Source organism: Saccopteryx leptura, chromosome 3 (assembly GCF_036850995.1).
Source record: "Saccopteryx leptura isolate mSacLep1 chromosome 3, mSacLep1_pri_phased_curated, whole genome shotgun sequence".
Lineage (NCBI taxonomy): Eukaryota > Metazoa > Chordata > Mammalia > Chiroptera > Emballonuridae > Saccopteryx > Saccopteryx leptura.
In genome coordinates this window covers 147159669-147181109 of record NC_089505.1, presented here as the reverse complement: position 1 = coordinate 147181109, position 21441 = coordinate 147159669, and positions in this window count along the sequence as shown.

Genomic DNA, 21441 nt, shown 5'->3' with positions numbered 1-21441 from the left:
AAAACCTATCCTTGGAGCCTCCAGATGTTTTGCAATACACCCGAAGGTATGGTCGAGTGAAAAATTGGCTAAATATATAATCAAACCCCGAGAGAATGCTCCGCCTTTCTCACTAACCTAAATAGGGCTGCTTTCACTGGGAACTGACAATATAGAAAGTAAGGTGGGCAAAGGGGGTGAATAGATCCAGTCCATGGCACAAACGGCTGAACCAGGCTTTGGCACAGAGATTCAAGCTGAGGAAAAACTATGACTGTGGAAACCCAGGCAATACAAGCTAAGACTCGCGCCAAACCCAGACAAAGAAAGACAAGCGGGGCAGCCATTCGCCCCGATCTCCTGGTCGGCGCGCAGACAGTGGGTGAGAGATTCCTCTGCAGTGGGCAGCTGTCTTATCCCACAGAGGGGCAGAGTCAGGGGCCTTTGTGTGGGCCAAAGGCAGAACCTCCAGCCCGCCCCAGCACCCTGAAAAAGCTGTGCAAGGGGAGGGAGCGAGAGCCAATTCCAACGCTGAAACTTTTCCGTGTGGGCGGGGGTCTCACTCAAAGTGTGAGGTGGCGGCTTGATATTCTGGTCTGTGCGCACAGAGAGTGGGCAAAAGATTCCTCCGAGCACCTCAGCAGTGGGCGCCACCCATGTTATCCCACAGAAGGCAGAGTCAGAGGTCTTTGTGTGGGCCAAAAGCGGAATCTCCAGGCCACCCTAGCGCCCTGAAAAAACCGCACATGGGGAGGGTGCGAGAGCCAATTCCAACACTGGAACTTTTCCATGCGGGCGGGGGTTTTACTCAAAGTGTGAGGCGGCCAGCCTGATATCCTGGTCAGCACACACGAAGAGTGGGCAAGAGATTCCTCCGAACACCTCAGGAGTGGGCGCCCGTGTTATCCCACAGAGGGGCAGAGCCAGAGGTCTTTGAGTGGGTGGAAGCCCCACCTGATTATGCTAGCAGCTCTGACGGAGCCTTACCCAGAGCCCTGTGCTGAGTGGGAATAGAGTGGGAGTTGCCAGCTCTTTGAGCCCCTTACTATCCAGGCAGAGGCAGCAGCAACCCCATAGCTGGATTATCAGGCTTCTAATTGTGGAAGGGAAGACTAAGAGAGAGGCTCCAGGAACACAGACTCTCTCACTGTTGGAGCCTATAAATGCTAATGAGCCTCGACTGCCAACGAGACTGAAGCCCAATACATGACATTGCCATAGAGACTTATCAACTGCAAACCTCTACCTGAGCGTGCCAAAGGGGCAGAACCCGGGGTACAGAGTCACCGACCAGGAAGAGGGAGAGAAAAGAATAAGCAAGAAGATAACCTCTCAAAATCAAGAATAATCCGCAGACTTTATAACCTATCCCATTTTATTATATTTGTTCATTTGTGTCTCTTATCTTCATTCTTGATTTTTTTTTTCCTTCTCCAATTTGGTCATTTAATTTTCTGCCAGTCTTACTCTCTCCTCTCTTTGAACTACACTACCCATAAGTCTTACATCTCCCATTATCTTTTCTTTCCTCTTCCTTTCTCTCTATGAGGGTTGCACTCCAAAACCCTTAATGCTCTCTCTCTCTCCTCTTTTTTCTTTTTTCTTCTTTTAGTGGTTCCCTCTTTTTTTCCTCTCTCTCTCTCTCTTTCTTTTCTCCCTCTATATTAGTTTCTTCCTTTCTCCTTTACATCTCCTCTCATTCAAACCTCAATAATGAACAAATTATCTTATTGGGACTCAAACTTATGTTTGTGGCATTTTGGGGGTTTTTACTTCACCTTTTTAACTCACTAGAAGTGCTCCCATCCCTGGCTCTCCATTTTATCTAGTTCTTGTTCCACTAAATACAATAGTAATTTTTTAATCCCCCCCCTTTTTTCCTGTTTCCCTCTTATTCCTCTCATCATAACTCTTAGTCAACCAACACCTAAAAGCAAATCATTTTATTCTTGACCCTAATTTTTTCCTTATTTGCTCTTTGTGGGTCCATACTCTTTTTTTTTCTTTGCCCCTTTATTACTTCTCCCCAATTCAGGCCCTCCATTACAGGCATTGTTTCTTCTATTTAGTACAATATAATTCACAGTTGACCACAAGATTTTCTCAAGAAAGAGGGGAGAGGAGAGGAGAGGAAAAAAAGGAGTGGGGGAATAATTTCCTTTTTTACAAATTTTTATCTATTTTATTTTTCTTTATTTAATTATTAATTTAAAAAAAAATATTTTCAGTTTTTTATTTTTATTTTTTTTATTTTTATTCTTTATTAAATCTCATTAATACTATCAACAAAACCACCCTCAGATGCCATTAAGGAAGAGAAAATGAATATCATGGATACAAAAGAAAGAGAGGTAACACAGATAGATGAGAAGAAATCTATGGGCAAAAAATTTAATATATTGGAAACCTTGGAGTTAAACAACAGAGAATTTAAAATAGAAATCCTCAAAATAATCAGAGATATATGAGAAAACACAGAAAGGCAATTTAGGGAGCTCAGAAAACAACTCAATGAACACAAAGAGCATATTTCCAAAGAAAATAAAACTATAAAAACAAATCAAACAGAGATGAAAAACTCAATTCACGAGCTGAAAAATGAGGTAACAAGCTTAGCTAATAGAACAGGCCAGATAGAAGAGAGGATTAGTGAAATAGAAGACAAGCAACTCGAGGCACAACAGAGAGAAGAAGAAAGAGACTCAAAAATTTAAAAAAATGAGATAGCCCTACAGGAATTATCTGACTCCATCAAAAAAAAATAACACAAGAATAATAGGTATATCAGAGGGAGAAGAGAGAGAAAATGGAATGGAGAACATACTCAAACAAATAATAGATGAGAAATTCCCAAGCTTGTGGAAAGAACTAAAGCCTCAAATTCTAGAAGCAAACAGGACTCCGAGTTTTCTTAACCCCAACAAACCTAGTCCAAGGCACATCATAATGAAATTGGCACAAACCAATGGCAAAGAAAAAATTCTCAAGGCAGCTAGGGAAAAGAAGAATACAACATGTAAAGGAAGGCCCATCATACTATCATCAGATTTCTCAACAGAAACTCCACAGAAAGCTAGAAGAGAGTGGACCCCAATATTTAAAGTCCTGAAAGAGAGGAACTTTCAGCCACGAATACTATACTCATCAAAGCTATGCTTCAAATATGAAGGAGAAATAAAAACATTCACAGATACAGAAAAGATGAGGGAATTTATCATCAGAAAACCCCCACTCCAGGAATTACTAAAGGGGGTTCTCCAATCAGATACAAAGAACAAAAACAACAACAACAAAAAAAAAAACAAAGCCACAAGTAAAAGCTCCAAGAAGAACACAATAAAACCAAATTTAAACTGTGACAACAACAAAAAGAAAGGGGGGAAAGAGGATAGAGATTAACAGTAGCAAAGGAGGATGGAGTGCAAAAGTACTCACAAAATAGTGCACTACAATCAACAGGGTAGGGACCCTTTTCATTACTTAAAGGTAACCACCATTGAAAAAACCACCACAGAAGCACATGATTTAAAAAAGATAGCAACAGAGGAAAGATGTATGGAAAACAAACAAATAAAAACAAAAGATAGAAAAACAAAAGAGAAGGATCAAACAAGACACAAAACTAACAGAAAACAATCTATAAAATGGCAATAGGGAACGCACAAGTGTCAATAATTACACTAAATGTAAACGGATTAAACTCACCAATAAAAAGGCACAGAGTAGCAGAATGGATTAAAAAAGAAAATCCAACTGTATGCTGCCTACAAGAAACTCATGTAAGTAACAAGGATAAAAACAAATTCAAAGTGAAAGGCTAGAAAACAATAGTCTAAGCAAATAACATCCAAAAAAAAAAAAGCAGGCCTAGCAATACTCATATCTGATAATGCTGACTACAAGACAACAAAAGTACTCAGAGACAAAAATGGCCATTTCATAATGGCTAGAGGGACACTGTATCAAAAAGACATAACAATTCTTAATATATATGCACCAAACCAAGGAGCACCAAAATATATGACAGCTACTTATTGACCTTAAAACAAAAACTGACAAAAATACAATCATACTTGGAGACCTCAATACACCACTGACGGCTCTAGATCTGTTATCCAAACAGAATCAACAAAGATATAGTGGTCTTAAACAAAACACTAGAGCACCTGGATATGATAGACATCTACAGGACATTTCATCCCAAAGTGACAGAGTATACATTTTTCTCCAGTGTACATGGATCATTCTCAAGAATTGACCATATGTTGGGCCACAAAAACAACATCAGCAAATTCAGAAAAATCGAAGTTGTACCAAACATATTTTCTGATCATAAAGCCTTGAAACCACAACTCAACTGCAAAAAAGAGGAAATAAATCCCACAAAAATGTAGAAACTAAACAACATACTTTTAAAAAATGAATGGGTCAAAGAAGAAATAAGTGCAGAGATCAAAAGATATATACAGACTAATGAAAATGACAATACGACATATCAGAATCTATGGGATGAAGCAAAAGAAGGAAGTCCATGTCACTTTAGGCATATATGAACAAACAAGAGAGAGCCCAAGTGAACCACTAAACTTCACACCTTATGGAACTAGAAAAAGAAGAACAAAGACAACCTCAAATCAGCCGAAGAAAGGAGATAATAAAAATCAGAGCAGAAATAAATGAAATAGAGAACAGAAAAACTATAAAAAAAAATTAATAGAACAAGGAACTGGTTCTTTGAAAAGATCAACAAAATTGACAAACCCTTGGCAAGACTTACCAAGGAAAAAAGAGAAAGAACTCATATAAACAAAATCCAAAATGAAAGGAGAGAAATCACCATGGACACTGTAGATATACAAAGAATTATTGTAGAATATTATGAAAAACTTTATGCCACTAAATTCAACAACCTAGAAGAAATGGATAAATTCCTAGAACAATACAACCGTCCTAGACTGAGTCAAGAAGAAGCAGAAAGCCTAAACAAACCTATCAGTAGAGAAGAAATAGAAAAAACCATTAAAAACCTCCCCCAAAATAAAAATCCAGGCCAAGATGGCTATACCAGCAAATTTTATCAAACATTCAAAGAAGACTTGGTTCCTATTCTACTCAAAGTCTTCCAAAAAATTGAAGAAGAAGCAATACTTCCAAACACATTTTATGAGGCCAACATAACCCTCATACCAAAACCAGGCAAGGATGGCACAAAAAAAGAAAACTACAGACCAATATCTCTAATGAATACAGATGCTAAAATACTAAACAAAATACTAGCAAATCGAATACAACAACATATTAAAAAAATAATACATCATGATCAAGTGGGATTCATCCCAGAATCTCAAGGATGGTTCAACATACGTAAAACGGTTAACATAATACACCATATCAACAAAACAAAGAACAAAAACCACATGATCTTATCAATAGACGCAGAAAAGGCTTTCGATAAAATACAACACAACTTTATGTTTAAGACACTAAACAAAATGGGTATAGAAGGAAAATATCTCAACATGATAAAGGCCATGTATGATAAACCATCAGCTAACATCATATTAAATGGCACAAAACTGAAGGCTTTCCCCCTTAAATCAGGAACAAGACAAGGTTGTCCACTCTCTCCACTCTTATTTAATGTGGTACTAGATGTTCTAGCCAGAGCAATCAGACAAGACTAAGAAATAAAAGGCATCCATATCAGAAAAGCAGATGATATGATCCTATTCATTGAAAACCCCAAAGAATCCACAAAAAGACTACTAGAAACAATAAGCCAATACAGTAAGGTCGTAGGATACAAAATTAACATACAGAAGTCAATAGCCTTTCTATATGCCAACAATGAACATTTGAGAACGAACTCAAAAGAATAATTCCTTTCACGATTGCAACAACAACAACAAAAATACCTAGGAATAAACATAACAAAGAATATAAAGGACTTATATAATGAAAACTAAGCCTTTGTTAAGGGAAATCAAAAAAGATATAATGAGATGGAAGAATATTCCTTGTTCTTGGTTAGGAAGAATAAATATAATCAAGATGGCCATATTACCAAAGCAATATACAAATTTAATACAATTCCCATTAAAATTTCAATGACATTTTTTAAAGAAATGGAGCAAAATATCATCAGATTTATATGGAACTATAAAAAACCCCAAATAGCCAAAGCAATCCTGAAGAAAAAGAATGAAGCTGGGGGCATTACAATACCTGACTTCAAACTATATTATAGGGCCATGACAATCAAAACAGCATGGTATTGGCAGAAAAATAGACACTCAGACCAATGGAACAGAATAGAAAACCCAGAAATAAAACCACATATATATAGTCAAATAATTTTTGATAAAGGGGCCAACACACAACGGAGAAAAGAAAGCCTCTTCAATAAATGGTGCTGGGAAAACTGGAAAGCCACATGCAAAAGAATGAAACTGGACTACAGTTTGTCCCCCTGTACTAAAATTAACTCAAAATGGATCAAAGATCTAAACATAAGACCTGAAACAATTAAGTACATAGAAGAAGACATAGGTACTAAACTCATAGACCTGGGTTTTAAAGAGCATTTTATGAATTTGACTCTAATGGCAAGAGAAGTGAAGGCAAAAATTAATAAATGGGACTACAGCAGACTAAGAAGTTTTTGCTCAGCAAGAGAAGCTGATAACAAAATAAACAGACAGCCAACTAAATGGGAAATGATATTTTCATAGAACTGCTCAGATTAGGGCCTAATATCCAAAATATACAAGGAACTCATAAAACTCAACAACAAACAAACAAACAAACAAACAATCCAATAAAAAAAATGGGAAGAGGACATAAACAGACACTTCTCCCAGGTAGAAATACAAATGGCCAACAGATATATGAAAAGATGTTCATCTTCATTAGTTATTAGAGAAATGCAAATCAAAACTGCAATGAGATACCACCTCACACCTGTTAGATTAGCTATTATTAACAAGACAGGTAATAGCAAATGTTGGAGAGGCTGTGGAGAAAAAGGAACCCTCATACACTGTTGGTGGGAATGTAAAGTAGTACAACCATTATGGAAGAAAGTATGGTGGTTCCTCAAAAAACTGAAAATAGAACTACCTTATGACCCAGCAATTCCTCTACTGGATATATACCTCCAAAACTCAGAAACATTGATATGTAAAGACACATGCAGCCCCATGTTCATTGCAGCATTGTTCACAGTGGCCAGGACATAGAAACAACCAAAAAGCCCTGTCAATAGATGACTGGATAAAGAAGATGTGGCACATATACACTATGGAATACTACTCAGCCATAAGAAATGATGACATCGAATCATTTACAGCAAAATGGTGGGATCTTGATAACATTATACAGAGTGGAATAAGTAAATCAGAAAAAAACAGGAACTGCATTATTACATACATAGGTGGGAAATAAAAATGAGACTAAGAGACATTGATAAGAATGTTGTGCTTACTGGGGGAGGGGGAGAGGGAGAGGGAATGGGGGAGGGGGAGGGGCACAAAGAAAACTAGATAGAAGGTGACAGAGGACAATCTGACTTTGGGTGATGGGTATGCAACATAATTGAACGACAAGATAACTTGGATATGTTATCTTTGAATATATGTATCCTGATTTACTGATGTCACCCCATTAAAAAATAATAAAATTATTAAGTGAAAAAAAAATAAAAGAATAAAAATAATTTTAAATTATTAATGAAAAAATATTAAATAATGCCTGGCAAAAAAAAAAAACCAATAAAACTGTTATTTAAGACATTTTGATATTGCTTCTTTTTTTAATTTTTTTAAATTAATTAATTTATTTTTACAGGAACAGAGAGAGAGTCAGAGAGAGAGATAGATAGGGACAGACAGACAGGAATGGAGAGAGATGAGAAGCATCAATCATTAGTTTCTCATTGCGACACCTTAGTTGTTCATTGATTGCTTTCTCATATGTGCCTTGACTGGGGGGCTATAGCAGACCGAGTAACCTCTTGCTCGAGACAGCGACCCTGAACACAAGCTGGCGAGCTTTTTGCTCAAGCCAGATGATCCTGCACTCAAGCTGGAGACCTCAGAGTCTCAAACCTGGGTCCTTCTGCATCCCAGTCTGATGCTCAATCCACTGCGCCACCACCTGGTCAGGCTGATATTGCTTCTTGATTGGCACCCTCACTTGCAAATTTTTTTAATGTATGGATGGAATGAACATTACTACAGGGGCTTAGAATACACTGTTGTGCAGATGAATGTTAAAAAAGAGTTAGGAATGTATATTTGTGATTTCCACATTGGGTGGCTGCCCAGGGGCCACCTTAGAGAGAACTCTGATTACAAATGCCATTTTAATAACAGGTTTGCCAAATTCAATAAAAATTAGGTGTCAGTTATGCCAAACTTGGTACAAATCAGCAGAATCCCACCACTCCCTTAGCTGACAACTTATTCATCCTCTTGGTCATTCTTTATCCACTCTGATTTTTATTTTATTTTTATTTGTGACAGGGACAGAGGGAGACAGAGAGAGGGACAGATAGGGACAGACAGAAAAGGAGAGAGATGAGAAGCATCAATTCTTTGTTGCAGCACCTTAGTTGTTCACTGATTGCTTTCTCATATGTGCCTTGACCGTGGGCCTTCAGCAGACTGTGTAACCACTTGCTCAAGTCAATGACCTTGGGCTCAACCTGGTGAGCCTTGCTTAAACCAGATGAGGCCATGCTTAAGCTGACGACCTTGCGGTTTCGAACCTGGATCCTCCATATCCCAGTCTGATGCTCTATCCACTGCACCACCGTTTGGTCAGGCTATCCACTCTGATTTTTAAAATGCTTTCCTTCATGGAACTATTATCTTAACTGCACAAACCAGAAAACTGTGCACCATATTTTATTACCCCTTTCTCCCCTTGCATAACCAATGGCCTCTGAGCTTGGCAGCTTAAAACACAGTGAAGAATATTTTACTATTGTATGGAACTACCTCAAGTCTGAAATCCCAAATGAAGTTGACAAATCTGTGTAGAGGCAGGGTCACTCATGACACTGTTGTCCTTTGGTTAAGTTCCATGTGGACCTCTGCGTAAGGCTCCTCATGACGTACAGCTGACTTTCTGAATTATTATTTGACCATTGGGTTCTGATCTTCAGGTCTCTTCCTTCTCCAATCATTTCTTATTTTAATTGTGAAGTATCAAACTGTATTTCTGGTCATTCAGATCTCCTGCTTAAAACGAAGTTATAGTTTCCCATAAATAGACAGGAATGTTCAAATTGCTTAGTTAGACATATAATGCAGCTTGCCTGACCATGTGGTGGCACAATGAATAGAGTGTTGTCCTGGGATGCAGAGGACTCAGGTTTGAAACCCTAAGGTGGCTGAGTATGGGATCATAGACATGACCCCGCAGTCAATGGCTTGAGCCCGAAGGTCACTGGCTTGAAACCCAAGGTCGCTGACTTTAGCCTAAGGTCACTGGCTTGGCTGAAGTCCCCAGTCAAGGCACATATGAGAAAGCAATCAATGAACAACTAAGGTGCGCAATGAAGAATTGATGCTTTTCATCTCTCTCTCTTCCTGTTCGTCTCTCCCTATCTGTAACTCTCTCTCTCACTTAAAAAAAAACTAAAAAAAAAACCAAAAAACTAAAATAATAAAAAAAGACATTTAAAGCATCTCAAAAATTTAATTCTGCTTGTGCACGGTCCCATTCCCTATTATAGGTGATCGTCAACCTTAACTTTCAACATAATTGTAATATAAAATTACTTGCCATTCTCTGAGCATAAAATAGGTCATCATAGTCTGTCATTACAAATGTCTTTTTCATTACCATGCCGCTTCCTATTTTTCCCTCTTTTTATTTGGCTTGGAAATCTCATTTTCTATTTATTTGAAGAATTTGCTAAGTCCCAGAGACAATTTATTGAGTCTTTTTTCTATGCTATAACCATAACTGAATTCCTGAGCAATACAAGTTTGTTGTTCCAAGAATGGGTTTCTAACACTCAAGGCTTGAACACTGACTACCTCAGGTCTAAAGCCACCTGCCCCTGGGTGGCCAGCAGCTTTATCTGTCCCAAGTATTATTACACATATAAAATCATTGGTTTTCACTGGAAGAAAATGAAATGATCCAGGAATTTTCTAAACATAATATTCAGAGTTGAATATACTCTCTGTTTTTTAATGATCTTTAAAACTAAGTAATTCTGCCTACCAGGCAGTGGTGCAGTGGATAGAGCGTCGGACTGGGATGTGGAAGGACCGAGGTTTGAGACTCCAAGGTTGCTGGCTTGAGCAAGTGGTTACTCAGTCTGCTGAATGCCCGCGGTCAAGGCACATATGAGAAAGCAATCAATGAACAACTAAGGTGTCACAACAAAAAACTGATGATTGATGTTTCTCATCTCTCTTCATTCCTGTCTGTCTGTCCCTATCTATCCCTCTCTCTGACTCTGTAATAAATAAATAAATAAATAAAACTGAGTAATTCTGACAGAGGTAAAACAAAATTGTAGTAATATTCTTTATAAACTACTCATTTTATTTTTTTTATTATCCTGTAAATCCACTTATGTTTAAATGATATTATTTTTAAAAATAAAGTCTTAAATATAATTGATCTACTATCACTCTTAAAATATAAACTTAAAATAGGCTCTAGAAATAAAACACTGTAACATTAGGACTATAATCTATTTCTGAGAAAATATTATCTTTTAATTTGGAAACTTTTAACCATTTTTCTAGTTTTTTATTTAAAATTTATTTCAATTTTTTTTTAAAAAAACTCACCTTTCTTCTTTTAACTATCAACAGAATCTTATATTTTCTCAAAGCTCACAAGATTCTACTATGTGGAAATTATATTCATATGTAAATAAATTGCTCTTGATGTTTTCATTATAGTCAGAGATATAGTTCCATCATTTTCATATTATGTTAATCAAGAATGTGTATTATCATATGATGCATTATGCTTTCAGTAACAAATCTGTAAAAGAAAACATTGCATACTGCTCATGCTCTGTCTTCTTTTCACTAATTATTCAAAATGTATTTTCTTTATTGAGCATCAAACTTAATTACTTAATTATATGTTAGGCCAGAATGGCTTTGAAGAAACTATTCTATTCTATGAAATGTATAATATGTTATGATAAAAAAACTGCCCTAATTATATAATTAACTGATAAAATAGATTGAATCCAAAGGACATACATAATACAGATGTTTAAAAATGTAATCAGAGAACTGCACTATAATCTCTATCAGCCAAGTGCATAATCAAGATTTTGTTTTTCTTGTAAAATTAGTTGGACAACAAATTAGGACATAAATGTAACAATTTTTTAAAACACATAAACAGGTTCTTCAAATAATTAGAATTATGAGATAAAGATCAACATGAATGCTATTTTTAAATAAAATGACACTTAAAAAAGAATATGTACCCCTTTGAAATAATTGTGATTAAAGTCAGCAAATATTTACTAATGTCTCACAGAGAATATGGTACTCTAGTACTTTTCAAAGGGTTATAAGAATTTTATTTCCTGGATTTCTTACTCCCACAAATGGTTGGTTGAATTAACATAGTCCAGGGGTCCTCCTAGTAACTCCTTATGAAGTCATGTTATCTTCAAGATTTGTTTCTTTATCTTAAAAATGAGATGATCAGTCTGAATATCCTGGACATTTTTTTTCTGTGTTTACGTTTCTTTTTTTTCTTTTCTTTTTCTTTTTGTTTCTTTCTGTTTCTTTTCTTTTCTTTTCCTTTCTTATTTTTTTAGTTTCCTTTAGTGGAAAGAATAAATCAGATTAGAACAGAAACAACAGGCAGCTTAACAAGTAATTGAAACTTGCTAGGAGACCTATTATTCCTCAGGAGATAAATGTATATAATCATTCTATTTAAATATCAATCATTCTAATCCATGAAAAAACATTTCTGCAGATGAGACAAAAATCAAGAAGCAAAATAGTACTCAGAACAGAATATAAAATATTTATAATAGCAGCAAGTGTAGGGGAAAAAAAGAAAATAAAACAAAGAAAAGGTAAAATGTCATATATTTTGTAATATTTTAAAATTCCTATTTATGCCCTTGCTGGTAGGCTTAGGGCAGGGTTCCTCAACTACGGCCCGGCCCTTGGGCTGCATGCAGCCCCCTGAGACCATTTATCCGGCCCCCGCCGCACTTTCAGAAGGAGCACCTCTTTCATTGGTGGTCAGTGAGAGTACTGGAGTACTGTATGTGGTGGCGCCACAAAGTGTGGTGTCACTCACATACAATACTACTTCTGGTGATGCGGGATGCACGTGTCATGGCTCCAGAAGTGCGTCATATCACTTGTTACGGCTAGCAGTGACAAATATGGAACCAGACATTGATCATCTCATTAGCGAAAAACAGACCCATAGTTCCCATGGAAATACTGATCAGTTTGTTGATTTAAATTTACTTGTTCTTTATTTTAAATATTGTATTTTTTCCCGTTTTGATTTTTACTTTAAAATAAGATATGTGCAGTGTGCATAGGATTTGTTCATAGTTTTTTTTTATAGTCCAGCCCTCCAGTGGTCTGAGAGACAGTGAACTGGCCCCCTGTTTAAAAAATTTGGGGACCCCTGGCTTAGGGGTAGAGCATTGGCCCTGTGTGTGGATGTCCCAGGTTCGACTCTGGTCTCAGGATATAGTAGAAGTGCCTACCTGCTTCTACACCTCTTACCCTTTTGCTTCTTTCTCTCTCTATCTTTCTCTCTTCCCCTTCTGAAACCATGGCTCAATTGGAGCAAGTTTGCTCTGGGGTCCATGGCCTCCATATCAGATGCTAAGAAGAGCTCAGTTGCTGAGCAATGGTGCAATGCCCCAGATGGACAGAACATCACCTCCTAGTGGGCTTGCCTGGTGTATCCTGGTTAGGTACATGCAGAAGTCTGTCTCTGCCTCCTCTCCTCTCACTGAATAAAAAGGAAGAAAAGAAAAATTTATAAAATGTCTTTTTAAACCAATTTCTCTTCCTATGTATCACCCACAATAATATTCCACATTTTTATTATTTTAACTTTCAATATTAAAATTTTCACAAACTGACAAATATGATTAAATAGTTGTATTTAAATGTGTTTTCATCTAGAGCAGTAGTAGTCAACCTGGTCCCTACTGCCCACTAGTGGGTGTTCCAGCTTTCGTGGGGGGCGGTAGCAAAGCAACCAAAATATAAATAAAAAGATAGATTTAACTATAGTAAGTTGTTTTATAAAGATTAATTCTGCCAAACTTAATAAAAATTCGACATAAAGTACTTGGTAAGTAATTATTATTATATGCTTTAACTTGCTGTAACTCTTCTTTATAAATTTGATAAAGTAAAGTTACTTTCCTACTTTATAAATCACCATTACTATGGAACCGGTGGGTGGTTAGAAAATTTTACTACTAACACAGATACAAAATTGGGCGATAGGCATAAAAAGGTTGACTACCCTTGATCTAGAGGGTCTTCTAAAAATAGCTCAAAAATAGACATTTTGGAATCACAGGAGGATATATTATGAAAGTATGTTTGATTAGGCAGTCTTTATGATGTCTTTCAAATTACACTACATTGAGAGATAGCATTCTTTCCCAAGATTTTCTTATTTTTAGAAACTGAGACTAACAAGGCTGAAAGATGATAAAAGCGTTATGTTCCAGTGATTGAACATGGTCTATTTATATAAAGTGATATGAGGAGTGGACTCTAGTTTTTAACTATTTAAGACAAGTATACCAAGACAATAGTCTTCTAATAAGAAAACAAAAGAGCTATTTAATAAGGGAACTGAGTTGACCTGATTGACTGTGTTGAACCTTTTCTCTTGTAAACAACAGATTTTGCAAACTGCATTAAGTAAAACTGTGCTATAAAAATACACATCACAACAAAGAACACAAAGTCACAACTTCAGGAGCCACTGTATTGTTAGACTTCATAGAAACTAGACCTGGAAGATAATTCAGGGTCCTATTAAACTCTAGAGATGACGTTTGTCTTTCTAAGTAGCTACAGTTCTGGTCATTGTTCCTTAAGCTGATCTCCATAACAAAACTGTTCCTTTTTTATATCAGTTTTTCAATAATTAGGCTCTATTTCTCCTGTGAAATTCCTGAAAGAACCTTATCAGTGTCAGCAATTATCAACACCCTGTTCTAGCTAGAATTTTGTATCGGCTCTCTCTTAGGTTACTAATATCCAAATTTTCATCCTACCTCCATGATAATTTCTCCAGTCATAGAATATCAAACTCTTAAATCACTGGCCTTTTTAAGTGCCGTGAATAACGCAGTAGATTGGAAAAGAAAGATCCGTGCTGTCATTGAGCTTATTCTTTAAAAGTGGGAAAAACTATCAGAATGAACAAGTTAAATTAAACTAATGAATTAACAGGTAGTAGCAAGTGTTAGGATATTTTAGAAGGATCACTTAGCTACTTCTAATGAGGAAATCAGGGAAGGCCAGGAAGGCTAAACCATGGTAAGGGAGCGGGAGTGTGGGGAAGGGTAAGGTCCGAGACAGAAAGCAGTTCTTGTGAGAAAATATTTCCTCACTTTGATGCTTTCTTATCTATTCATTGGTACTTTCATCTTGATTTTTATTCACTCATTCAAACCATTTGATAAATGACTATCAGGCTTTGTTCTAGGCTCTGTGGGTACAACCTTGAAAAAAAAAGAAACATAAAAATCCCTGTACTTGGCCCTGGCAGGTTGGCTCAGTGGTAATGAAGTGTTGGGTTCAATTCCCAGGCAGAGCACACAGAAGAAGCATCCATCTGCTTTTCCACTCCTCTCCTCTCTCTCTCTCTCTCTCCCTCCCCCTCTCTCTTTCTCTCCTCTCCTCTTTTTCTTCCCTTCCTTCATCCATGTCTCAAACAGTTTGAGCGAGTTGGTCTGGGCACTGAGGATGGCTCCATGGCCTTGTCTCAGGTGCTAAAATGACTCGGTTGCCAAGCAATGGAGCAGCAGCCTCAGATGGTCAAAAGCATTGCCCCATAGGGGGCTTGTGAGGTAGATCCTGGTTGAGGTGCATGCAGTTATCTGTCTCTGCCTCCCTACCTCTCACTTAATGAAAAAAAACAACAACCTGCACTCATGGAGTTTGCATTCTAGTGGTTGAAGAGAGAAATCACTAATATGTAAGCAAAATAATAATTACCTATTTAATTTTTGCCTAGATTCTAATCCTTAGGTTATTTGCCTATTATCCTCTATAGATAGTAAACCTCTCATGAGCATGGACCACATATTGGTTGTATATTTATCCATAGTTGGCTACATATGTCTTGTATATGTAGGCAGAGTAAACTGAGAGCAACACAATATTTGAGTAAATAGTGCCTTTTATTTAATTCTGACTCTGCTCTAGTTAGCTGTTTGACCAACAACCAATGTTTTCATATCTCTGAACTTTACTTTTCTCCACTACAAAGTACAGATAATAATGTATTAGTATCTAAGTTACCACATTTTGTGTAAATCAAATCTTCCTCAGTGTTCCTTCTAAACTCAAAATGAAACCTATTTTATTATAATAAATGCTTATTGAAATGCTTTGATTAAATTGCATTCACAGTGGTAAAGTCTCTCATTTTTTTTTTCAGAATCATTTTAAATATGATGTTAGTTTTATTCTGGTGCTTATTAAATGAAAGAAGAATCTAATTGTTCTCAACAATTTTATTCCACATAACTCTAGTGAAATCTGCTTGTATCATGTCTCATAGATGAGACAAAATAAAATGTTAAGCACAGAAGTTTCAAGAGCAGAAAATTACTTTTTATGCCTTTTGGGAGAATGTCTAAATGAGAAAATATATTTCCATTTAAAAATGGATGGATTTTTTTTTCCTGTAAGATGATGATAACTACAAACTGAGTGAAGTCAGGGTCAGAGTTTCTTGGAAATTGAATACTGCCGGCTGATAGTGAATTATCTGAATAAAAGACATAGACATTCCCTCTTGGTTGTGTTCTTTTGTGGAAGGGCTATTGGAAATTATATCTATGCTCCACAGCAGCAATATTATAATAACTGTTGATAAAGCCAGGCAAAAGAGCCAAGCAATAACATACAAGTGAAGGCCAGTTAATATTTAAATAAGATTTGTTCAGAAGCAAAACCTTGAAAAATATGACTGTGCTATTAATCAAGAAATAGAACATACAATGTAACAACTAAAGAAATTAATATTTTTAAAATAAAAATTATCAGGAGAAAACAAAATGTTCCTGTGAATTAAAAACAAAACCCTTTTTCAAGACAATGGTTTAATATTATTTAGGAACTGTTATGATATAAATGATCAGGATAATCATATTTTATTAAGGGACACTTTTTGTTTTTATAATATTTCCTCTTAGACATTATTGCCTTTCTTGCATGGAAAAAAATATCCTTATTGGTGATTGACGAGAATTTTAAAATCAGAAAGCAAATAACAATAGAAAAAACTTACCAATAAATTACATATTGTACAGCTTAGAGTAAGAATAGAGATATTTCCAAGTTTTCCTTAAATACCACTAAGTATGTATTTGAAATATTTAAATGAATGTGATTCTTCAAAATATTGAAAATGGAATATATTATTTTAGAAGTTATTATTCAGAAAAAATCCCCCCAAAATGAAATTATATAACAAATTAGAAGTATAAGAATATGAAAGAATAAGAATAAAATAATTCATAGGTATGATTAGTATACTCTCTACCTGAGGCTTTATTTACTTTTTTAACTTATCTCTATAGAAACTGAACCATGGTACTTGATATATTTTTTATTGAAAATAGACACCTACCTATATATTTTTTTTTCTTAAAGTAAAACTTTTATCTCCATTATCTAGCACTTGTGAAATTCCTAATGCATTTTAAACTCAAACTACACCCCTCTTTTAAAGCTCATGGTTTTATAATTGCTCTTGCTTTGCTATTTTATTCTTAACTTTGATTTCTTTAAACACATTATACTTGATACTTTTGTCTCTTTCTTGGAATATATATCATATATTTGAACAGAGAGACACACAAACTCATTAGCATATATATTTAGAGTATGGTGAAAGTAGAATGTTAATGGTTCTTTGAAGGTGTGTTGTGAAGAGCTGACAAAAAAATTTTATTGCTAAACAACATAGGCTAATTTTTAAAATTTGGAGGAAAATTTAAATTTCTGTAGCCAGAATGACAAAACATTGTTTTCTACCTATATAAATATTTTATTCATTCAAATAACTATATAGATACTCTGTACTGAATTAATATTTTGTTACTACTATACATATTATGACAAAGTATTTTTCAATATGTACAATTTATTGCAATGGAATGCCTTACGTATTTTCTTAGACAATAGTGTAGCAAGAAGTGGCCAGATGGAGGATAGACATTCAGATACCTTTATTAGAGGAAAAGAGAATTTATTAAAAACCGGCAGAGCATGCAGAGTTAATAGCTCCGAAGACACATGCTCCTGGAAGTTGATTTTTTTTACAGGTCATATACGTTTGCAGTATCTAAGCAATGGGCACATAATTCCTTTGTTTAAGGTTTCCAGGACTCTAGGAGATGGGAGGGAAAGTTTCAGTGGGGTCAGCAAGGTGGAAGGGGTTTCTGGATCACTGCTCATAGCTACATACAGTCCTGCTTTTCTTGTTTTGTATTGTAAATGACTCTAAGCACCCATTTACAGAACTATGGGATGCAGTTAATTTATCATGGGCTGACTCAGTTATTCCTGCTGGCTCCTTTCCCTTGTATACTTTTTGTTTTTTTCTCTTCAGGAAAGAGGGGGCCTGCCTCTCCCTCCTCATTAAAGTGTCCAATATGCAAGAGTTAAAATGAAAAGCCAGCAGCATGTGGAGGAAGAGTATGTATGTATGTGTGTGTGTGTGTGTGTGTGTGTGTGTGTGTGTGTGTGTGTGTGTGTACACACACACAAGAGTATATTATATATAAGAGTATATTATATATAAGAGTATATTTATATATATATATAAATTTGAACTCAATTGAACATGAACAATAAGGGTCACAAAAAATGGCTGCAGAAATGATTGAGTCATTGACTCAGAGCGGGATAAGACCTCCTGCTACAGTTTCTCCTGAAGCTGGGAGGATGTTCTTACCACTTAATTGCCAGTCTACGTTAATTATTTCAGAGCGTGGTGACCTTTCTTTATTCCTAGAGGTTATGCAGAAAGGGCCCTCATTTAATAATCTCTAGCCAAAATTTTTCTATAATGTAGGTGGGGTCTCAGACCACCTCTGAAGCTCTCGGGAACTCTTTCTCATTGATTAGCATGGAGGGTGGCCGACTTTGGAGCCCAGGCTGAAGCTTCCTGGTTGGTGATCTTTTTCTCCATGGTGTGGTGAGATTTGTACACACACATAGTTCTCTTTTTCTCGGTCTATTGCTTTAACTAGCTATTACTCTAGAGCCCAGGCTGATGTTTCTTCATCTGGTGATGTTGTGTAGTTTATTGTTGTATTGATTAGTTTTCTTTATTCTATTTTAGGGTTATATAAGTTCAAAATTCTTTTGATTTTTAATTGTTATTAATTGTAATAAATTTTCCCTTAAAATCCATCCATGAGGAATTGCAACTCTGTACTGTGCCACCTGCATAGCACACAACATAATCAGGATTTTGAATATATAACTTTGGAATTAACTATTTTTTTAATTAAGTGAGAGGCAGGAAGACAAAGACAGACTCCCACATGTGTCACAACCAGGATCCACCCAGCAAGCCCCTTCCCTGGTGATGCTTTGCCCGTTTCGGGCCACTGCTCTGTTCTCAGCAACCAAGCTATTTTAGAACCCGAGGTGAGGCCATGGAGCCAACACCCAGGGCTAACTTGTTCCAACCATTTGAGCCATGGCTGCAGGAGGGGAAAAAAAGGGAGAGAGAGAGAGAGAGAGAGAGAGAGAGAGAGAGAGAGAAGGAAGTGGGGTGGAGAGCAGGTAGACACTTCTCCTGTGTGCCCTGACTGGAAATTGAACCTGGGACTTCCACACTCTTGGCTAACACTCTGCCATTAAGCCAACAGGCCAGGGTCTGAATTAATTTATTTAAGAATTCTTTATTCTATACATATTTATTTAGTTACTGTTTTGTATACTGGATAGGAAGCTAATGTGAAACACAGGTATTTATAGTATAGAGATTAGAAACTTTGAACTTAAACAACAATATGAATTCAAATTCTAAATATGAAGTATCTAGTTAATCTTCAACAAATTACTTAAATTGAAATGATTACACCTAACTCAAAATTGTTGTGATGGAGGAGATGATATGTTTAGAAAGAACTCTCTACAGTGCCCAGCACATAATCCTTCAATAAACAGTACTATTTTCACCATTTTTATGTAGAGGTGGAATTTGTTTTTCAGAAGCTAATAGCTTGGTCAAAATCAACCACCCCTTTACTGTGTAATAGGAGCTAAGAGAGAAGTGAACTAAGGCTCCCAGAAGACCTATAGAAGAAGAATGTAGTTCATTGTAGCTCAATCTCAAGACTGTGACTGAGCACTATAACAAAGGACTAAGCAAGCCCACAGTTTTTCAATATTGTGGTTCCAATAGCTTCAGAATGATGTCTCCTGTTTAGCGGATGTTATTTGGCTATGCAGATTCCAGAGAAGTCATTTAAAAAATGCAACTAATATATTTGTAAACTATGCAATACAATATCAAAAATAAAACCAAATAATTATTTAGAATATTATTCTTTTAAAGACATTTCTATTTCTCAGCAGATATTTTACCATATAAAATAGGAAATACACTTTAAATCTTTATTATTTGCCAAAGTCATTTGGTAGATTGGGGATCAGAGCACAGATCTCTTATTCCACAGCCAGCTCATGATCCTGAGCCATTCACTAAACTGGCAGTTTGGTTGGTTTGTTGTTTAATACAGCTTTTCACGTAGATCCTCGATACCTTCATCTTGCAATGTAAAAACATGTGAAATCTTTTCTTTTCATCCGTCCCAGAAAAGATTTTATTATGTGTAACGTTCTAAAGCAAGGCTTGCTATTTTTAAATTGATTTTGATGTGAAAATTAAGAAAGGAGAGAAAGTGCCCTATCAAGAATAGAGGCAATGTTTTTCTCAGGTTGGGGTCACCCCTTGACACCCAACTGCCAACAGGAGAGCACTCTCAGACAGATGGTCCCCAGGGACACTCAGCAAAGTAGTAATAAGGAATGCATTATGGATCTCGACTTTGTGAAGAGGTTGAAATGCTGAAGAACTCAGGGGAAAAGAGTATGCAGAGAAATGGAATTAAAATGACTAACATTATCTAGCCAACTGAGGAAAATTACAGGTTACTCCAGTATATAACAATTTACTGCCCATGTTTCTGAATCTTTGTGATTGAGAATCAGAAAATGCCTTCTCAGGCTGCCTGCATCCAGGCTCAGGCATGTATTTTTGGGGGAGAAGAGATCATCTATCATGTGGGTTCAACCTTCAAGAACATTTGTATCCAAATAACATATCAACTGAAAACGAATATTTAGTATTACAATTAACAGTAGACTAGGTAAAAATAAATAAAGAAAAGAAAAAAAGAAAGAAAAAGAGTATCTACTTCTATTTAAATTTCAGGTAAACAGTGATTTTTCTTTTTTTACTACAAGTATGTCCACAGATTGCATAAAATATCTTTATACTGAAGTAGGCCTGGATCATATTAATATTAAAGTATTAAAAATAGATCTATTGTTTGTCTGAAACTCTCATTCAATGGAGTGTTTTGCATTTTTTGTTTTAAAGCAGGCAACACTGTTTAGGAGAGAGTATGTTTTAGATGGCTTCATTTAATTTGTAAGAAAAAGTAAAAAGCATTTCCCCTCTGCTTGGTCATGATGGTAGCATGGATGGATGGGACGGGAACTGATAGTAACTTTGTGATTCTTTATGCTTTTAAAACACTACCTGGAAGAGCCACACTTTCCTTCAAAAACTACCTAACTTAATTAACAGCTTCCCAAGTTTTCGTAGAACCGTAATAACTTTAATTCACTGACATTGAACATAATTATTACAATTAGACCACCAAGTTTATACTAAATAAGTGCTAGGTTCTTTAAAGCAGTCACTGTTTTAAATATCTGTTGCATAGCTGTATGAGGTAGGTTCTTTGATCATTATTTAAAGGTAAAGAAACAGACTCAGAAAATTCTTGTAATGTGTCTAAGTAACAAAGTTATATAAGAGAAACTGTGGATGTTGTTGATGATGATATTAACATTGAATACTGAGTTTTAGGAAATTTGTATGAGGCCATGAGATGAACTATTTTATATTCATTATCTAAATTAATCTCCAAAGAAGCCCTATAAGTTGACTATTAGTATTATTATATTAATTTTATAGATA